The sequence below is a fragment of the Lygodium microphyllum genome, chromosome 19, assembly GCF_053477565.2.
Source record: "Lygodium microphyllum isolate KBCC chromosome 19, Lygodium_microphyllum_v1.1.10, whole genome shotgun sequence".
Classification (NCBI taxonomy): domain Eukaryota; kingdom Viridiplantae; phylum Streptophyta; class Polypodiopsida; order Schizaeales; family Lygodiaceae; genus Lygodium; species Lygodium microphyllum.
Window position 1 is genome coordinate 102121943 of NC_141153.1, and position 18448 is coordinate 102140390.

The 18448-nt window shown below is 43.1% G+C and overlaps 1 pseudogene; it reads right to left on the reverse strand.

Annotated features, from left to right (window-relative positions):
- Positions 1 to 2245: 2245 nt before the first annotated feature.
- Positions 2246 to 3285, reverse strand: LOC148020218 (plant cysteine oxidase 4 pseudogene; annotated as a pseudogene).
- Between the last annotated feature and the right edge of the window lie 15163 nt (positions 3286 to 18448).

Below are 18448 nucleotides of genomic sequence, written 5' to 3' on the forward strand. Positions count from 1 at the left end.
TGTTCCATGAATCTCTTCCATAGAGTAATATATCTGTTGCTTTTGTTTGGTTACCAAAAAAAAAAATCCAATTTAAGAAAACCACATATATAAAATAAAACATTTGAATATGTGTAGTCATACACCTCACAAAAGTGGCAATAAACAACTTTTTTCCCATTCATCCTAGATGGGATGTGTTACCTTCTCATAGCCTAGCCTATGCTACTGCTATCACATTTTAAAAACAAACAATAGAATACCCAATTATTCTAGTTAGGAACCCTTTAAATAGGGGAAAAAATAGTCATACCTTTTGCTAAGGAAATGTCATATGTAAATGTATCTCTCTTCCAAAGTGACTCCACAACTCCTCACAAAGTGATGATGGTCTCTTATTCTCTTAAATCATCACATATGCTCCATTCTCAAAATTATAGAGAGTATATGATGATTAAAGTGAACAAAAGGCTGCACGTATCATTATTCAAATGGAGATTTAATATACCATCAATATATACATGCATAATGGTCCATTATCCCTCAGAACATTGGCTTTAATCATAGAATAATCCATAAACATATAAATGTAAAATAGGCAACAACTCAAGAAAAATTCATGCAAATGAATGTCAACATCCATGTTTATGTATCAAATGAATCCATGACAAATGTTTATTACAAAACTTCAAACATATTTTTTTAGGTACTAATTTTTTAAAATTTAAAATAGGTATTTCATAGGTTTTTAAAGGCTCAGGTTTGAAATGAGTTAACTTGACCTTATGAAATAGATTTCTTGGCAACTACTCTCTCTGTCTTGCTATATGTGTCTAGAAACAAGTGAATTGTATAATTTAAACACAATTTGCAAGCTTAGAATCTTGTTTTTCATGGTGGATATGTAGATTTAGATTCACTCTCTAGCACACCCCTATGTCCATCCTTTATAGGGACTTCTATGATAGGATATGGAGGAACATCATCGTCCATACTAGCCCCTTTTATTATATATGATGGATATGAGGAGAGCATGCCATGTTGGTGTAATTCTTGTTGTGTAATGTTTTAACTTTTCTGTATATTGAATTTGAAGATCTTAGACTATCAAAAGTGGTGTCTCAAATAAAATAATCTATACCTCATACCTCGACACCTTCTGAGAGATTGATATGGCTACAAATACTTCTACATAGGAATTGCCATGTGTATGGTCGTTATGGCTAGTTAAGTCCATAGACATATTTAAAGACTTGAGCAAGTCAAGACTTGACTTGTAAGAGATTAAGGCCAAGAAAAGAAAAAGCTTTAATATTTTTAAAAAATTAATAAATAGGAGAAGTCAACAACTAGAATGTGTTGAGAATCATGGACCTAGAACTAGATGAGCTATGGTGGATGCAAATCAAACACATGATACATGATTAGAATGAGAAATTGTAACTCAAGTGAATTAGGTTCCAAGATAGATTAGCTTGGACTCATAAACACAATCTTGAGTGACTCAAATTGATTGTACCATAACATTGAAATGAGTGTCAAGTACATGCTTATATAGCTTTTGGATAGTACCACTTTTCTTCTCTGTGCTTATTGGATTTTGGACATCTCTTCCTAGAGCTTCTAGAGCATACATCTTTGTCATATCTCTCATACAAAGCCACTTATGGGCAAGCCTCTATGGGTGTACATACAAGCATCATTTGCTATTCTCAACACCCCCTCTCAAATGATGAGTTCCTACCCTTGGTGGCTTTTTCCTCCCCTGCATACAAACATGGCCTGGGAGACTAGCTCTTTGGTAGCCTAGTCAAGTTAAGGCTTGAAAATTTACATCTTTGGTAAGGGCTTTTACATCCACTATGGGAAACAAGAGATCCATTATGGGAAAATTTCTTTGTTGTCAGGAGCGGAAAGTTCTTTTTCCATGCTTCTTTGGCATCCTTTGCTTTTCTCGATCTTCTGGGTGCCTTTGATCTTCTTGGACTCCTTCTTGGTCTTCATGCTCTTTGCCTTTGTTATGATTCTTGTCCCTATGTTGATGCGTGGTACTTCTCCTTTTTGCTTTATGCTTTTACAAATGAACACACTGATGGGTACATGGGCTTGGTTTGACAAACTCTCATACATTGAAGTTTGGGATACATGAATTTTTTTTGGATTTTAATGGATAGACAATCACTGAAAGGGCTTGACATGGCAATGGATTTTGGAGAAGTGCAAACAGCTTATAGTTACACTAGTTCTGTAATGGAAGCAAAACTTTTCAAGGTACAATTCTTGGACCAATGTAAGGAGCTGCCGTTAACAAGTTTGCTGGTGGTTTGGACTCCTTTAGCCATGATGCTGGCATTCGGTCATGGCATAATTTCCATTTCCATCGCCAAATGATTCTCTTGCTTGTCTAGAATATGGAATATCTCGATAGTACATACAATGTCTGCCATCTTTTGCAAAATAAGTAGGAAGCAAGACATCTAGTATAGCACAAACTACTATTGCTGTGAATGCTTGTATATTACCTCCACTTGTTGGGTGAAGCACCGATGGTTCACAAGGTGCTGGCATAGTCCTATCGACAACTGGTTTTGCAGGCCTAGATTGTGTTGCATCACCACTGTTAACCCAGTCATAAGCCTTGACATGCATTGATCCATTTAGAAGTTTGCTGAAGACAGTCATGCCTGGATGATTGTGAAGATGTATTACAGCTGAAGTAGGCAGGCAGAAGATCCCCATAGAGAACTCATCACACTCATATATGTGCATATATGATATGATTGGAGCTGAACGAGATGCTTTTGAGTGATGCCTAGCCCTGTTCCTTTTCTCTGTTTAGATAGAGTCAAAACCTTGATTTTCTTGTTGAGATGGGATTTCATACAATCCAACATCAGGTGGCGTGATATTGTCTAGAAGAAGGCGGACTCTCTACAATGCTTGAGAAGAGAATGGAGGTCTTCACGGTGTGAAGGCTTCTCTACGTGCCTCATATAGCCACTGCACTGCAAGCACGGGCTTGGCTCCTGGATCCTCTTCTTCAGCAGGGTCAGGGCCCAAGGCCTTTAAGGAGTGCTCCTCTTCGAAGCACATGATGAAGATGATGACATGAAGAGACCCAATGTCACGAGAACCTGTGTTAATGTAGGGGCCTCTTACAACTGTTTGAGGGGGTAATGGCCTGCTGGGATCTATGATAAGCGGCTTGCCATGGCCAGAGGCTCCTAGATAGAAGGGGAAGGCCACCCCTGCAGCCGCAAAGAGCAGGAGACCACCTACTACAATTCCATTATGAAGGCGTGGCATCTCTCTATCCTTTGTCTCATTTATAGACAACAGACAATAGTCTCTCTCTCTCTCTCTCTCTCTCTCTCTCTCTCTCTCTCTAACCAATTTAGCGAAGAAATCACACCATTACCTACCTAGCTCAACCATGGCTCTGATACCATGTTGAGAATCATGGACCTAGAACTAGATGAGCTATAGTGGATGCAAATCAAACACACGATACATGATTAGAATGAGAAATTGTAACTCAAGTGAATTAGTTCTAAGATAGATTAGCTTGGACTCATAAACACAATGTTGAGTGACTCAAACTGATTGTACCATAACATTGAAATGAGTGTCAAGTACATGCTTATATAGCTTTTGGATAGTACCACTTTTCTTCTTTGTGCTTATGGGATTTTGGACATCTCTTCCTAGAGCTTCTAGAGCATACATCTTTGTCATATCTCTCATACAAAGTCGCTTATGGGCAAGCCTCTATGGGTGTACATACAAGCATCATTTGCTATTCTTAACGGAATATGCAGTCCCCCCCCTTTCAACACAAATTTGTCACCATCATCTTCTCCTCCCTAAATTTAGAAAATTGATAGACACAAAAAAAGCTTGAGATCTCCCTTCTCAATCTCAGCAAAAGACTCCATCAATCTCCCCCTTTTCTCAATTCGACAAGAGGCCCAAATTAAAGCAAGATCACCCAAAAGCCAAGCAAATTAGTCATGGCATCTCAGGCAACCTCTCTCAACCTTAAAGAATAGATCACCAGCATTAGATTGCATCTCGAAAGCTTCTAGATAGCTAGATTTGACAAGATTGAGAGCGGAATTTAGGAGCCATGAAGTGCTTATCGATCTAGGACCATTTTAAGCGTCAAAGTACTTTAAAGGCGCCCGAGCGACACTTGTTGATTTTTCATAATTTTTCAGACAGTCGTGCGGGTTGACACGAGCTACTGGCCAATGCGGGATGCTAAGCCGGACGCCCAGGATTTTTCAGAGCTCAATTCCGAGTCCGGACGGGGAAATGGCCAAGAAACCGGTCAAGATGCGAAGAGGTGGACAAAATTTGGCCAAAATGGGCAAGTGACCCTTGGGAGCCCAATTTTAAATGTCACATGAAAGTTTGATGTCTTGCATGAAGAAAAAACGTGGAGAAGAAGGCGCCATACTGCGCCCGAAATTTGCGCTTCAATCATGGAGGAGCCATCTCCTGCCTGTGAGCAACCCCCCCAATCGACATTGGGCATTGATTCCCCTCTGAACCCTGACTCTATCTCCGCCCTTCGCTCGCGCAATGATGCCCTCTTTGAAGATCTCTGATTTCAGTCTTTCTCTCTCCTCCCTCTCTCTCTTCTAAAGGCAAGTTCATGTGGAAAGAAGGAGGAAGAAGAAAGAATGGTGGAGGCTTGTCCGGCATGGATCGGATTGCTCCACGGGCTGGAAATGGTGATTGGTGATTGTGCTGGACATGAAGTGCTGCTGATTTCCAGATTTGCAGCCATGGACATGAAACCCGAAACACGCAAATAAGCGGTAATTCAAAATTTTCAAAGGAAATTTGAGATTTTATGGCTTTGGATTGATAAAATGTTGTTCATGTGGGCTAAAAATTGTTCATGTTGCTGTTTTCCATGAATTCTTGCTGGTCATAATCAGAAAATCAGAAAAATATGCATCTTGTGGTTCAAAATAATACATTAAAACACATAAAACATGAAAAATCAAGGGAAAATGATGGTTTTTTGGCATAAAAATGGAAAAGTAAATAGAAACACCAACTAAACTTTCACTTTTCTGCAAGAAGGAACTAAGGGCCACAGCCCATAACCTGTTTTGAATTTTCAGTAATTAAATAATGCAGAAAATAAGGGAAAATACAAGGAAAATAGAGAAAAAACCCTAAAAAATAGGGGAAAAATATATTTTGGGCTTTGAAAAATAAGGATAAATAAGAGCAATGTTTGTGAATGTTTGTGGGGACTGAAGCATGAGGATTTGCCTCAGTTCAACCCCACCTTCTTGTTCTAGTGTCTCTTTTTCCGCTTTCTACACATAAAATGATGTCAAAATACCCTATAAACCTATCCAACGATGCACTATTTAAACGGGGAAGGGTAGAGGAGTTGAAATATGTCTAAATGCCGTGTGAAATGATGGGAAAGCTGTTGATTTCTATGCATAGCATTTAGGATGGATGATAATTAAAATTAAGAGCTTAGTAGCACGAGGATCACCTCGGTGCTAGGCCCATGCAACGAAGCACGAACGGTAGTTGGAAACCATTAAAAGAATGTTTTTGCACTTGTGCACGATACTGTTTTGCTAAATGTTTGAGCACTAGGCATCCACCAAATGCATAGAGCATGAAAAGAATTTAAAAAAGTATCAGTTGACCAGCTCCTGGACATGCATTGCAATTGGTTTATTGGAACCTGACCTACGATGAGAGGCAGTGAGGTACCCATGCTGTAGGTAGACGCGGGTCCTAAAGGGGAAAGCAAGTGAGGAAGAAATGGTACACTCCTGGACACGCTTATTTGGTACCTTGAGCGACTTTTGTGCGAAATGTTTAGATGTTGAGCGACGCATCGAGGGGCCAATCCCCAAGGTGTAGGAGAGTCGCAGAGGGTTGACGGCATTTAGCCGTAGGAGGAACCCATGTGTATGTGATTCGAGCCTTTTGGCTATGTGAAAGGGACTCCCTCTCAGGAGTAATATTGGGTTAGGATCAGTTGGACTACAACGTATTACAAACGCAATGTTTAGGAAGGCAGAGATTTCGATAGACGCTCCTGGTCGCGAGGCCGAGGGGTTGTCTTGTGCATAGGGACGAGGCCCGGCTAGTGCATGAGCCAGTGCCGGCCCGTTTTTTGGTCCATCAGTGGTGCGTCTGCCGGGAGCTGCTTAAAAGTGGCGGTTCTCGAATCCTGGTTATTTAGGGACCAACTAGCAGTTTATGCCAAAGGATACTGAGATTGATCCGTTATTTATTGATAAGCATCGTCTAGCAGAAATCCAAAAGCAAGAAAGAGACGAAAGAGCTAGGCGACGTGCTGAAATTTTTAGGAGATATTCCCCTAAGCGTAGCGGCGCTGAACCCTTACGAAGGAGTGGATCTAGTGGTCTTGGGGCCACAAGCAGTAAGTTAGGAGAAGGTGAAAGCTCTAGTGCTCCCCTTCCTTCTATAAGCCAGTCCACGTCAAGTACGAGAGGTGTAACCCCACCGTCCCCTATTCCTAGTGCAAATCCAATCCTTGTCATGGCGCAGCCTATTGCAATTCCAGCAGGAACAACGGATTTGCCGGCTCTAGGTTACCCGCTACCCATTTTTAATGGGTTAGTTAAGGAAGATGCGGAACTCCACATTAGGGAGTTTTAAAAGCTGATGTTCAACTGCCGCATTCAAGAAGAAGGACATTTAATGATGTTCTTCAATATGACTCTCAAAGGAAGAGCCGCTATATGGTATCATGGTTTAGAAGCCGGAACCATATTGAACATTGATGCATTTTATGGAGCTTTTCGAAGGGAGTTTGCCCCTGAAAGGGGTGGGCAATATTGGTTGCGTGTACTCAACGTGACTCGCCAAGAACCACACGAGGATATTCGTGCTTATGCGAAGAAGATAAAAGAAGTTTTCCGTAAGTTGGACACCTCTATTCCTATCCCCGCAGCTGCCCAATTGCAATATTTTCTACATGGTTTGGACTTTAATATCCAATTGCAGTTGAGTAGTGTCCCCTTGGGGGATATAGATACTGCCATTACACAAGCACAAGAGGTGGAATCCCGACTACAAGCAGCCTATGCTTCTCGAGGCAATTCGAACATGGGTTTAGTATTGGGAAATAACGTGGCAATGACCAATGGCAGTAGTAGCCAAGGGATAGCAATGGCTAACCCTAATGGGAGAGGAAACATGATGCAGAATGTCCCTTTATTACCAGCTCCCCCTAGCATGTCGATGCCTACGGGCAGTCAAATGGCTCCAAGTGGTGGAGGGCGGTCAATTCTAACACCATGCATGTGGCTCAACAACCAGTGCCTAATCGAATTGTTAGGCCGATGGAACGACATGGTAATGACCAAGGCTATGAGTCGAGTTCTTCCAAGGTTCTTGGTGAGGTTAAGGACATGATGAAGCATTATACCGATATGATTACGGAGCAGTATCGACAAATAGCTGTTGATGTCAACTTCCTTAAAAAATAATAAAATTTGATAGGAAGTAGATACCCAGAGGAGGGTGCACCTTCGAGGTTTAGTTGCAAATGGTGTGGCGGGCAGCACTATCCAAGAAATTGCCCAAATGTTAAGTGCGACATTTGTGGAAAATCTATCCATTTAGCAGCTACTTGCTGGAGTAAGATCAGTTCCCTCCAGCGCGGTAGTCGGCAACCAGGGCCTGTTAATCATCGTGCCCAAGGAAATGATTCCCAGCGAGAAGACGGGCCTAAACAAATACTTCAACGACCAAAGACTACAGTGGAAGAGCTACTAAGTGGTAGTGGGGTTAGTTTGATTGAGGCTGTACGCGTTAACGATGCTGAAACCTCTAATTTGCGAGCTGTACTTACCAGAGGTCAAAAGGGTAGAGAAGCCGACAAGGATAAGCCTGCTGACGGAAACCCTAAACAAGGCGACAAAGGAACGCAAGTTTTGGATCCTTCCATGGAAGGGGGACCTTTGAAGCCCGTGGAGAGTAAAGCCGATGTTAAGAAGGATAAAGGACCAAAGAAGAAGGTGAAAATTAAAAAAGAGGCAATAAAGCCGGTTCAGCGACCTAAAGAGCGGATGGTTTGGCGTGAAAAGCGAGCTCTATCAAACTATCATGAATTCGATTTGGCGAGCTCTCTTTGCGAAGTCAAGCCGGATGTGAATTTTTTACAGCTTATTAAGCTTTCCCCAGGAGTACGCAAGGAATTTAGAAAGATTTTACGTACCGGGTATATCGTAGAACCTTTGGGTATTGCGCGAGTTGGTGATGACTGGTTCGAACATGCTGAGAAGCATTGCCCCAGGGTTGCAGCCTATGTCGATGGGATATTAGTAGATTATGCCATTGTCGACACGGGTTCATCTGTTAACATTATGAGTTCTGAACTGATGGAAAGGTTGGGTCTTGCGATCCAGAAAGATACCTCCACAATTCTCAGAATGGCAGATGATAGTTTGAGACAGCCGGAAGGCTGCATTACTAAGGTCCATGTCACTGTTGCAAATGTAGAATGCCTGTTGGACTTTAGGGTGATTCGTTTTGCAGGCCGTCCAAGTTACCAAGTATTACTTGGACGACCTTGGATCTTGCAAGCGGACTGCCAAGTGGATATACCCGCCGGTCGACTAATATTCGGCAGAGGTGCCCAACGTGTGGTGGTTGATGCTTATCCTGAGTCCCCGCAGAGTGAGAGAGCTCCTCTATCTTCTACAAAATTGGAGACATTAGAAGATTTATCTGCCAGTGAGACATCATCGAGTGATGAGTCCAAAGAGAGATCCACCACGGAAGACATCTATCAAATCACTTTGAATGAGCTGATAGAGGGCCAAGAGTGTATAAGAGATGCAAATGTTATCGAGCTAGACCTTGGTACGCCTGATGATTTGCGGCCAATCAAATTAGGTTCTATGCTCAGCACAGCAGAAAGGGAGGACTATGTGGCCTTGATCCAGGAATTCCGTGATATCTTTGCCTGGAGTTATGATGAGTTGAGAGGCATCCCTCCTAGTCTTGCTGTTCATACAATTCCGTTGAAGGAGGGTAGTCGTCCTGTACGGCAGAAAGTAAGGCGTATGCCTTTCGAATTGAGGGACGGCCTGTTTGAAGAGTTACAGAAGCTTCGAAAAGCGGGTTTGATTTTTCCTGTGCAACACACGGAATGGTGTTCGCCAGTTGTGATTAGAAAGAAGAAGAATAATCAAATCCATTTATGTGTAGACTTTAGGAAGCTGAATAAGCAGACAGTTAAGGACTACTACCCGTTGCCATTTATTGACCAGATTTTGGATCAACTAGCGGGTAGGGAGATATATTCGTTTATGGATTGCTTTGCAGGATACAACCAAATGGCAATTGCAGAAGAGGACAAGTTGAAAACAACTTTTATTACTGTATTCGGTACTTTTGCGTACCATGTGATGGCCTTTGGTTTATGCAATGCGCCTGGTTCGTGGCAACGAACAGTAGATAAGACATTCGGTGACATATCCCCCGAAGAGTTGAAGGTGTTTATTGATGACTTAGGGTCCGCCACCGTGAGAGGAAGGCAGTTGATCATTTTAAGAAAATGCTTTGAGCGCTGTAGACAATTTTGCATCGCCCTAAACCCACGGAAGTGTGTTTTTGGAGTACCTTATGGGCTATTGCTGGGTCATGTGGTCAGTTCGGTAGGGATTGCGACAGACCCCGAGAAGGTCAAAGTTATAGTTGCCATGGGTCCACCACGCACTCCGAAGGAAGTTCATAGCTTTCTGTCTTCGGTTGGTTACTACCGTAGATTCATCAACGCCTTAGCAGAAAGAACGTTGCCGCTTACAAATTTATTGTCCTTTAGCTGTTCGTTTGTATGGGGTGACCCTTGTAAGGTAGCATTCGAGGATGTGAAACAAGAGCTAGCAAGAGCACCCGTTTTAAAAGCACCTAAAAGAGGTGAGGTGTTCTATATATTTTCAGCAGCCACCATGTATAGTATCAGCTGCTGTTTAGCCCAAATTTGGGAAGAGAAGTGGTACCACCCGATTGCTTTTGCTAGTCGGAAGCTAGGGGTATCCGAAATCAATTATACCTACATGGAGAAGCTGTGTCTAGCGATGGTCTTTGGGACCAAGAAATTTAGACATTACATTCTCTATGAGAAAGTCGTGCTTTATACGAAGGCGGAGGGGCTTCGATTATTGATGAATAAGCTACAGTCGCCTGATCGTCTAGCGAAGTGGTTAATCACTTTGCAGGAATTTGATTATGAAATCAGGAGTAAGCCACCAAGGTTGCAAGCCATCGTGGAATGTCTAGTGGACTTTGGGGAGCTGAAAGAATCTGTGGCTGAAGGTAGTGACATGGAGTTGTTATTTAAAATAGATACGGCATCTATTCCCTCCTGGTACGCTGCAATAACGCATTATTTATCAACGGGAGAGGCGGGATCCGAATTATCTAAGGCTGAGAAAAGGAAAATTAAGCAGCAAGCGTTAAAGTTTGCTTTGATCGCAGGTACATTATATCGGCAAGGGGTTGATGACATCTATCGCCGATGCGTGATGCCTGACGAGGTGCCATTCATTTTGGAAGAGTGCCATGATTCTGCTTGTGGTGGCCATTTTGCTGGACGGCTTACAGCACAAAAGGCTTTAAGAGCAGGTTATTGGTGGCCTGCCATCTTCCAGGATGCGTTTGCGTATGTTAAGCGATGCGATATTTGCCAACGACATGATAGTCGAGAGAATAGGAAACGACCACTCACCCCTATTACGGCGATACTTCCATTTGAGAAGTGGGGAATAGACTTTGTGGGTTCTATTACTCCGTCATCGACTACACAAAAGAGGTACATCATTGTAGCAACTGACTACTTCACAAAGTGGTCAGAAGCACGTGCAACAAGGAAAGATGATGCTAAAGAAACTGCTAATTTCCTTTTAGAGTAGATAATATGCCGTTTTGGTCCACCGAAAGAATTAGTGTCGGACCGCGGAACCCATTTCCTGAATAAGGTGATCAAAGGTTTGACAGAGATGTGGCAAATCAAGCATAACAAGACAACCCCATATAATCCGCAAGCCAATGGGCAGGTTGAAAGTACCAACAAGCAGCTTGTGGGCATCCTATCCAAAATTGTGTCGGAAAAGAAACGAGATTGGGATAAAAAGTTATACGTGGCAGTATGGGCTTATAATACGACTTTCAAACGAGCCACTGGCCATACCCCGTTCAAGTTAGTATATGGGGAGGAGTGTGTCTTGCCTTTAGAGATTGAGCTGCCGACCATTCGGTTTGCCATCAATCATTCTTTGAGTGATAAAGACGCACTTTTTGAGCGCTTGACGACACTGGCACATTTAGATGAGCTTAAGTTGCAGAGCTTATTGCACCAAGAAGTGGCGAAGCGCCGAATGAAGCAGTTACACGACATCAAAGCCAAGAAATACACCTTCAAGAAAGGACAGCTTGTTCTGTATTATGATGCACGACGTGAATTATTTCCAGGCAAGCTAGAGCCCAAATGGGATGGGCCCTATAGGATCGTTAGAATAGGAAAGAATAAATCCACAGTCTTGTTAGCTGACCTTGAGGGGATAGAATTTAGAAATAAGGTTAATCTTAATAAGATTAAACCTTATTATTTCTGATTGCACTAATGCTATGACTGCCTTGCAGGTCTAGGCGAGATCGATCAAACATCTGCAAGAAAATCGTGATAGAGGTTGATGGGTCGTCTGATCCCTTATTTAGAACATCCATATTTAGAACAGAGGTATCATCAGGGACAGCTCATTTGGTGGAGCAAAGGATACAAGGTGATTGAGCAAGAAGGCGGGACATTTATTTGGGAGATCAAGGTCTTCTGCCATCACTGCCTACAAATTTTGACGAGCAGCCCTGTTGAATTTAATGATGATGGAGGGATGGAGCCTACAGTCCACCCATTGAATATGCTGAATTTTGATTACCATAATTACGAGTAGAGTTCCGGATGGCAGGATATGTAAACCCTTTATGGATGTACACCTTGTACTTTGATGGGGCGCTGTAGGAGTTGTCATCCGAGACCCCCGACGACGCATTGTCATGAAGTTAGTTGTTTATCTCGGGGTGAATTTTACCAATAATATGGCAGAATACAAAGCCCTGATCATGGGTTTGAATATTGCAAAGAAGGGTGGTATCCGCCAGTTATTGGTGAAAGGGGACTCTCAGTTGGTTTTAAATCAACTCAATGGGACATACATGGTACGGAACCCCATCCTTTGTATGTACCATCATACTGCCATAACCCTGCTAGACGAATTCGATAGAGTGTCTTTTCAGCTGATTCCACGGAATTGGAATCAGTTTGCTGATTCTTTGGCTAATTTTGCGTATGAAGAAAACCTCTTCTTTAATTGTGGCCCTTGTCTCGATATATCTATTGATGGTGAGACAGGACCTGGTCGTTTGTGGGGTATGCTTTCTGAACATGCCCTCTTTGGCAGACGATGGTTGATTTGGGTGATGCAGAGGGTAAGCGAGACTCATCTGCCTTTATTATCTTGGACCCATAGACTGATTAGACGCGAACACCTCTTGCGATATACGCAGGAGGGATAGGTCATAATTTAATGCACCTAGTTTAGGGCTACAAGCCCTGTTTCCCTGGGAATGGTATGCTTGGATGTCTATCATGGTTGTTTCTAGGAGGATGTTATGCGTAGTATTGTTTGACTTCATTAGGCCAAGAGGGCCGATTTAGTTTTATAGCAAAGTCAAGTTTCATTTCATTAGGCCAAGAGGGCCATTTCCCTGTCTAGAGTGGGTGCGTTTAATTGGGTTTCTGTTTTAAGTGTTGTGCTGGACAGATTTCGTGGTTCATGGATTTGGTGGAGCCTGGAGGAGCCTTTGCTGCGATGGAAGCTTCTTGCGGCCAATCCAGGTGATATTTCTCCTTTACGAGTACCTTTCTTTCCTGTTATATGTGTATTTGTACTTGTCGAGGGGATACATTTTGTTGGGGACCGGCGACCAAGGCATGAAGTCCCAGGTTTAGGCTAAGTATGTTTGAGGGAGGTCGGAGTAGTCATTGCCTCCTGTAAAGACATTGTCCGACATCGAAAGACCTATTTTAGAAGGACGTCCTAGTGGCCCTGTTCTGCTAACCTGCTAGGCAGCCGTTCTAGGAGTTCTTGTTAGTAGTGTGCCTAGGCAGTTAGAGAAGCCTGCCAGAAGCTAATAATGATGGTGCCCAGAAACTCTGTACATCCTAAAAGATGAATATAAATACGAAGGTGTGTAAAAAGGGATTCTAACCCCTATCAAAGAAAAGAAAAGAAAAGAAATGAAAATATATAAGCAGTTGATCATTGCCTTGCGAGGGCTTGGTAGGTTCCTGGGGACGAATCAGACCCGGGGCCGATACCTTGTCTTCCTAGGGGTGGCTTCTTGCTGGGAAAAAAAAATGACAAAACAAGGACGGTTGGAGCGAAAATAAAAGTGAGCGTTAGAAAAGGATTAAGTGTCGCCTTGCGAGGGCTTGGTAGGTTCTTGGGTGCCGAGACAGGTCCTGAGACCGATGCCATGTTCTCCTTGGGTCAATACGCTCAGCTCCCTCCTTTTTACATGCCCAAGTATGTTCATCCAATAAAAATCCTCAAAGAAGAACTGTACTGAAAGAAAATACTCCTTGATCAGGCTATAGGAGTCCTCGCCTTGTAGGAGCTCCTCGTTGTGTTGTCTTTAGTTGGTAAGTAGTGCAGACTACCACTTAGGGCAACCTCTTTGATAGGTTTTTTTAGTTTGGCTGTGTTGGAGCAGCTGGTTAGTGACTCACTTCGGATCTTCTATTAGATGATGCTAGGCCTACTCCTTGTGGATGTCATGCCTTGGTTCTGTCCAGGGGTAGGGGGAGCATTGTGCTGAGTTTTATTATATATTTGTTTTGTATCAGTTTGATGCTTCTTTGGTTGTTTATGTGCAGATATGTTCGTGGATTCGACGGGCTGAGTCGCCCTATCCCATGGTCGCCAATGAGAGCGGAATTTAGGAGCCATGAAGTGCTTAAAAATAGCTAAAAATTATGAATATCAAGGAAAAAATATTCACCGTCAAAGGCGGCAGCTCGATTTAGGACCATTTTAAGTGTCAAAGTGCTTTAAAGGCGCCTGAGCGACACTTGTTGATTTTTCATAATTTTTCAGACAGTCGTGCGGGTTGACACGAGCTACTGGCCAATGCGGGATGCTAAGCCGGACGCCCAGGATTTTTCAGAGCTCAATTCCGAGTCCGGACGGGGAAATGGCCAAGAAACCGGTCAAGATGCGAAGAGGTGGACAAAATTTGGCCAAAATGGGCAAGTGACCCTTGGGAGCCCAATTTTAAATGTCACATGAAAGTTTGATGTCATGCATGAAGAAAAAACGTGGAGAAGAAGGCGCCATACTGCGCCCGAAATTTGCGCTTCAATCATGGAGGAGCCATCTCCTGCCTGTGAGCAACCCCCCCAATCGACATTGGGCATTGATTCCCCTCTGAACCCTGACTCTATCGCCGCCCTTCGCTCGTGCAATGATGCCCTCTTTGAAGATCTCTGATTTCAGTCTTTCTCTCTCCTCCCTCTCTCTTCTAAAGGCAAGTTCATGTGGAAAGAAGGAGGAAGAAGAAAGAATGGTGGAGGCTTGTCCGGCATGGATCGGATTGCTCCACGGGCTGGAAATGGTGATTGGTGATTGTGCTGGACATGAAGTGCTGCTGATTTCCAGATTTGCAGCCATGGACATGAAACCCGAAACACGCAAATAAGCGGTAATTCAAAATTTTCAAAGGAAATTTGAGATTTTATGGCTTTGGATTGATAAAATGTTGTTCATGTGGGCTAAAAATTGTTCATGTTGTTGTTTTCCATGAATTCTTGCTGGTCATAATCAGAAAATCAGAAAAATATGCATTTTGTGGTTCAAAATAATACATTAAAACACGTAAAACATGAAAAATCAAGGGAAAATGATGGTTTTTTGGCATAAAAATGGAAAAGTAAATAGGAACACCAACTAAACTTTCACATTTCTGCAAGAAGAAACTAAGGGCCACAGCCCATAACCTGTTTTGAATTTTTAGTAATTAAATTATGCAAAAAATAAGGGAAAATACAAGGAAAATAGAGAAAAAACCCTTAAAAATAGGGGAAAAATATATTTTGGGCTTCAAAAAATAAGGATAAATAAGAGCAATGTTTGTGAATGTTTGTGGGGACTGAAGCATGAGGATTTGCCTCAGTTCAACCCCACCTTCTTATTCTAGTGTGTCTTTTTCCGCTTTCTACACATAAAATGATGTCAAAATACCATATAAACCTATCCAACGATGCATTATTTAAATGGGGAAGGGTAGAGGAGTTGAAATATGTCTAAATGCCGTGTGAAATGATGGGAAAGCTGTTGATTTCTATGCATAGCATTTAGGATGGATGATAATTAAAATTAAGAGCTTAGTAGCACGAGGATCACCTCGGTGCTAGGCCCATGCAACGAAGCACGAACGGTAGTTGGAAACCATTAAAAGAATGTTTTTGCACTTGTGCACGATACTGTTTTGCTAAATGTTTGAGCACTAGGCATCCACCAAATGCATAGAGCATGAAAAGAATTTAAAAAAGTATAAGTTGACCAGCTCCTGGACATGCATTGCAATTGGTTTATTGGAACCTGACCTACGATGAGAGGCAGTGAGGTACCCATGCTGTAGGTAGACGCGGGTCCTAAAGGGGAAAGCAAGTGAGGAAGAAATGGTACACTCTTGGACACGCTTATTTGGTACCTGGAGCGACTTTTGTGCGAAATGTTTAGATGTTGAGCGACGCATCGAGGGGCCAATCCCCAAGGTGTAGGAGAGTCGCAGAGGGTTGACGGCATTTAGCCGTAGGAGGAACCCATGTGTATGTGATTCGAGCCTTTTGGCTATGTGAAAGGGACTCCCTTTGAGGAGTAATATTGGGTTAGGATCAGTTGGACTACAACGTATTACAAACGCAATGTTTAGGAAGGCAGAGATTTCGATAGACGCTCCTGGCCGCGAGGCCGAGGGGTTGTCTTGTGCATAGGGACGAGGCCCGGCTAGTGCATGAGCCAGTGCCGGCCCGTTTTTTGGTCCATCAAAGATACCTTTCATAAATAACTCCTCTTCTTGGCCACAACTCATGAGAACCCTCTCCCTTCAATTAAATTATAAATATGGGGCATGAGGAGCTATTGAGGACATTAATTGGAAGCATGGAAAGAGACTCTTCTTGAATCATGATCTTTAGTGTCTTTAGTGTGTTGGGATAAAGGACAATGGTCTATAGCCACAAGCAAGCATCCCTTGTATATATATGCATTGTACAACCATATATAAGTAAGATAACAAAAAATAAGGGCACCAAGCTCACATAACCCTCCTATGTTCTTTCTCTCTCTCAACCATCTTGTATTCCATAGCCTCTACCTCACACCCCACCATTACTTCCCTCTCAATTTGTATTAGAGTAGCATTTGGCATTCCTAGAATCTCATCCTTGGAGCAAGGAGCACAAAGAGAAGGAAAATCAAAAAATGAGCGACAATAATCAAGCAAGGCTAGAAAAGAAATCATGAAAATGCAAGCAACAAGTTTCCTTTTAGCATACACTCATGAAACATCATGTAGAGGCAATCAACCTCAACTGCCAAGACCCACGGACCGCTTATTACTTCAAGTGTTCCAAGCCAAGCACTAATGGCTACCTCTCACATAGCCAACACACTTTCCATCCCTATGGGTGAAACCTCCATGCCCGATCGAGTTACCTCCTCTCCCGAGCACTTCGATAGCTCCACAATCCAAGTGCGAGCTTCAAGCAAGCTCCACGCTCCAAGCTCCATTGTCACAAGCAAGACAAGACAAGATAAGAGAAGAGAAGAGAAGAAGAGAGGAGAAGATGGAGAGCTTCTCCACCACGGTCCCTCGCCCTCACACACTCACTCCCTCACACTCTCACACTCCCTCTCTAAAGCACAAGCTCAAGCAAGCGAGAAGAAGAAGAAGAAGAAGAAGAAGAAGAAGAAGAGAGCTACTTTTGGCCACATATAAGAATGAGCTTCTTGTTCACTTTTCAACTTTATATACAAAACCCTGAATCCCTTTTGGGTGGTCATCCCATTATCCCCTTTTTTACGTGGCTCTTTTTCCCATTGTCCTCCTATCTTCCTAGCTTCCTTCATACCGCCCATCTACCTTTACAATTTGCACGGGTGAGAGCCTGTGGCGCTCTTAAAATGAATCATGGTGCACCTTGTGCTCTTTTACACTAGTATTGACTTGTGCTTTTCCTTGTGCACCTTTCTCCTTAATTTAGAACTTTTTAGCACTTCTTGTGTAGCACTTCTTGTGTTTCCATATTTTTCCTAGCGCACCTTCGTCTTCTGTTTCACTTTGCCTTGGCCCTATCTTCCACTTTAGATTTTCTAGGTTTTCCACCTTGTTCATCTTAGGGCTAACATTACCCCCCTCCTAGACAAAGTCCCATGGCACTTGTTGGTGGTGAGAGAGATGGTGGTGCTAGGTGGCCAGGGGGGTTCTTGAGAATATGGACATACCATGTTGGGGGGGTGTTGGAGGAATTTTTGGAACTAGGAGGCTCTTGAGTTGGGTAGGGGCCATGGTATTGGAGGGATATATGGAGCTCGAAGGGTCTTGAGCTAGGTAGGGGCCTTGGTATTGGAGGGATTTATGGAACTTGAAGACTCTCAAGCTAGGTAGGGGCCCTAGTATTGGAGGGATTTATGGAACTGGAAGGCCCTGGCATTGGATATAATCCTTGGTGTTGGAGGGATTTTGAGGAACAGGGCCATCTTTGAAATTGAAAATGATGTGAGATGTATCCATCACTTGACTCACTATGGCTGAGTTCGCCCGCACTGTTCCCAATGACCTTCTTCATTCTCTTTTTTATTGTGGTTGTTGCATCCACCCCTTGGTTGGTTGTGGTTTGCCTAATGGCACATGGCGTATGATGGGGAGGGCATTGCATGGATGATGGGATCTGTGAAGCTAGTGGTGGAGCCTTCGGTTATACCTAGAAAGAAAAGAAAAGTGCATTACCTGTGGGTGTGTGCCATTGTCGTGTGGTGCATTGTGTGTGTGCTAGTGGGGTGAAGCTTAGGGTGACAAGTCTAACCACAGTTGAGTATTACCTCCCTGGGTGTGTCCTGCCCTTGATGTGCCCTAAGCAAGAAGGGGTAATCAAAATGAGGCTAGGGGGTTAGGAACAAAGCCGGCCAATCGGGTCCATAGGACGCACCTATCTTGAGGACCCCTAGGTGCAGTGGCTGTAATGGATGTACAACTTTCTTTCTTTTTTTTGCCACAAGGGTGTTCTTAGACTGTACCCTGTTCTTACTCAAACAAGTCGCAAGGTGGCCTTAAGGATTTAGTCAAGAAGGCATGGCTTTGCAGGTATTCGTTGATGTTAGCCCTC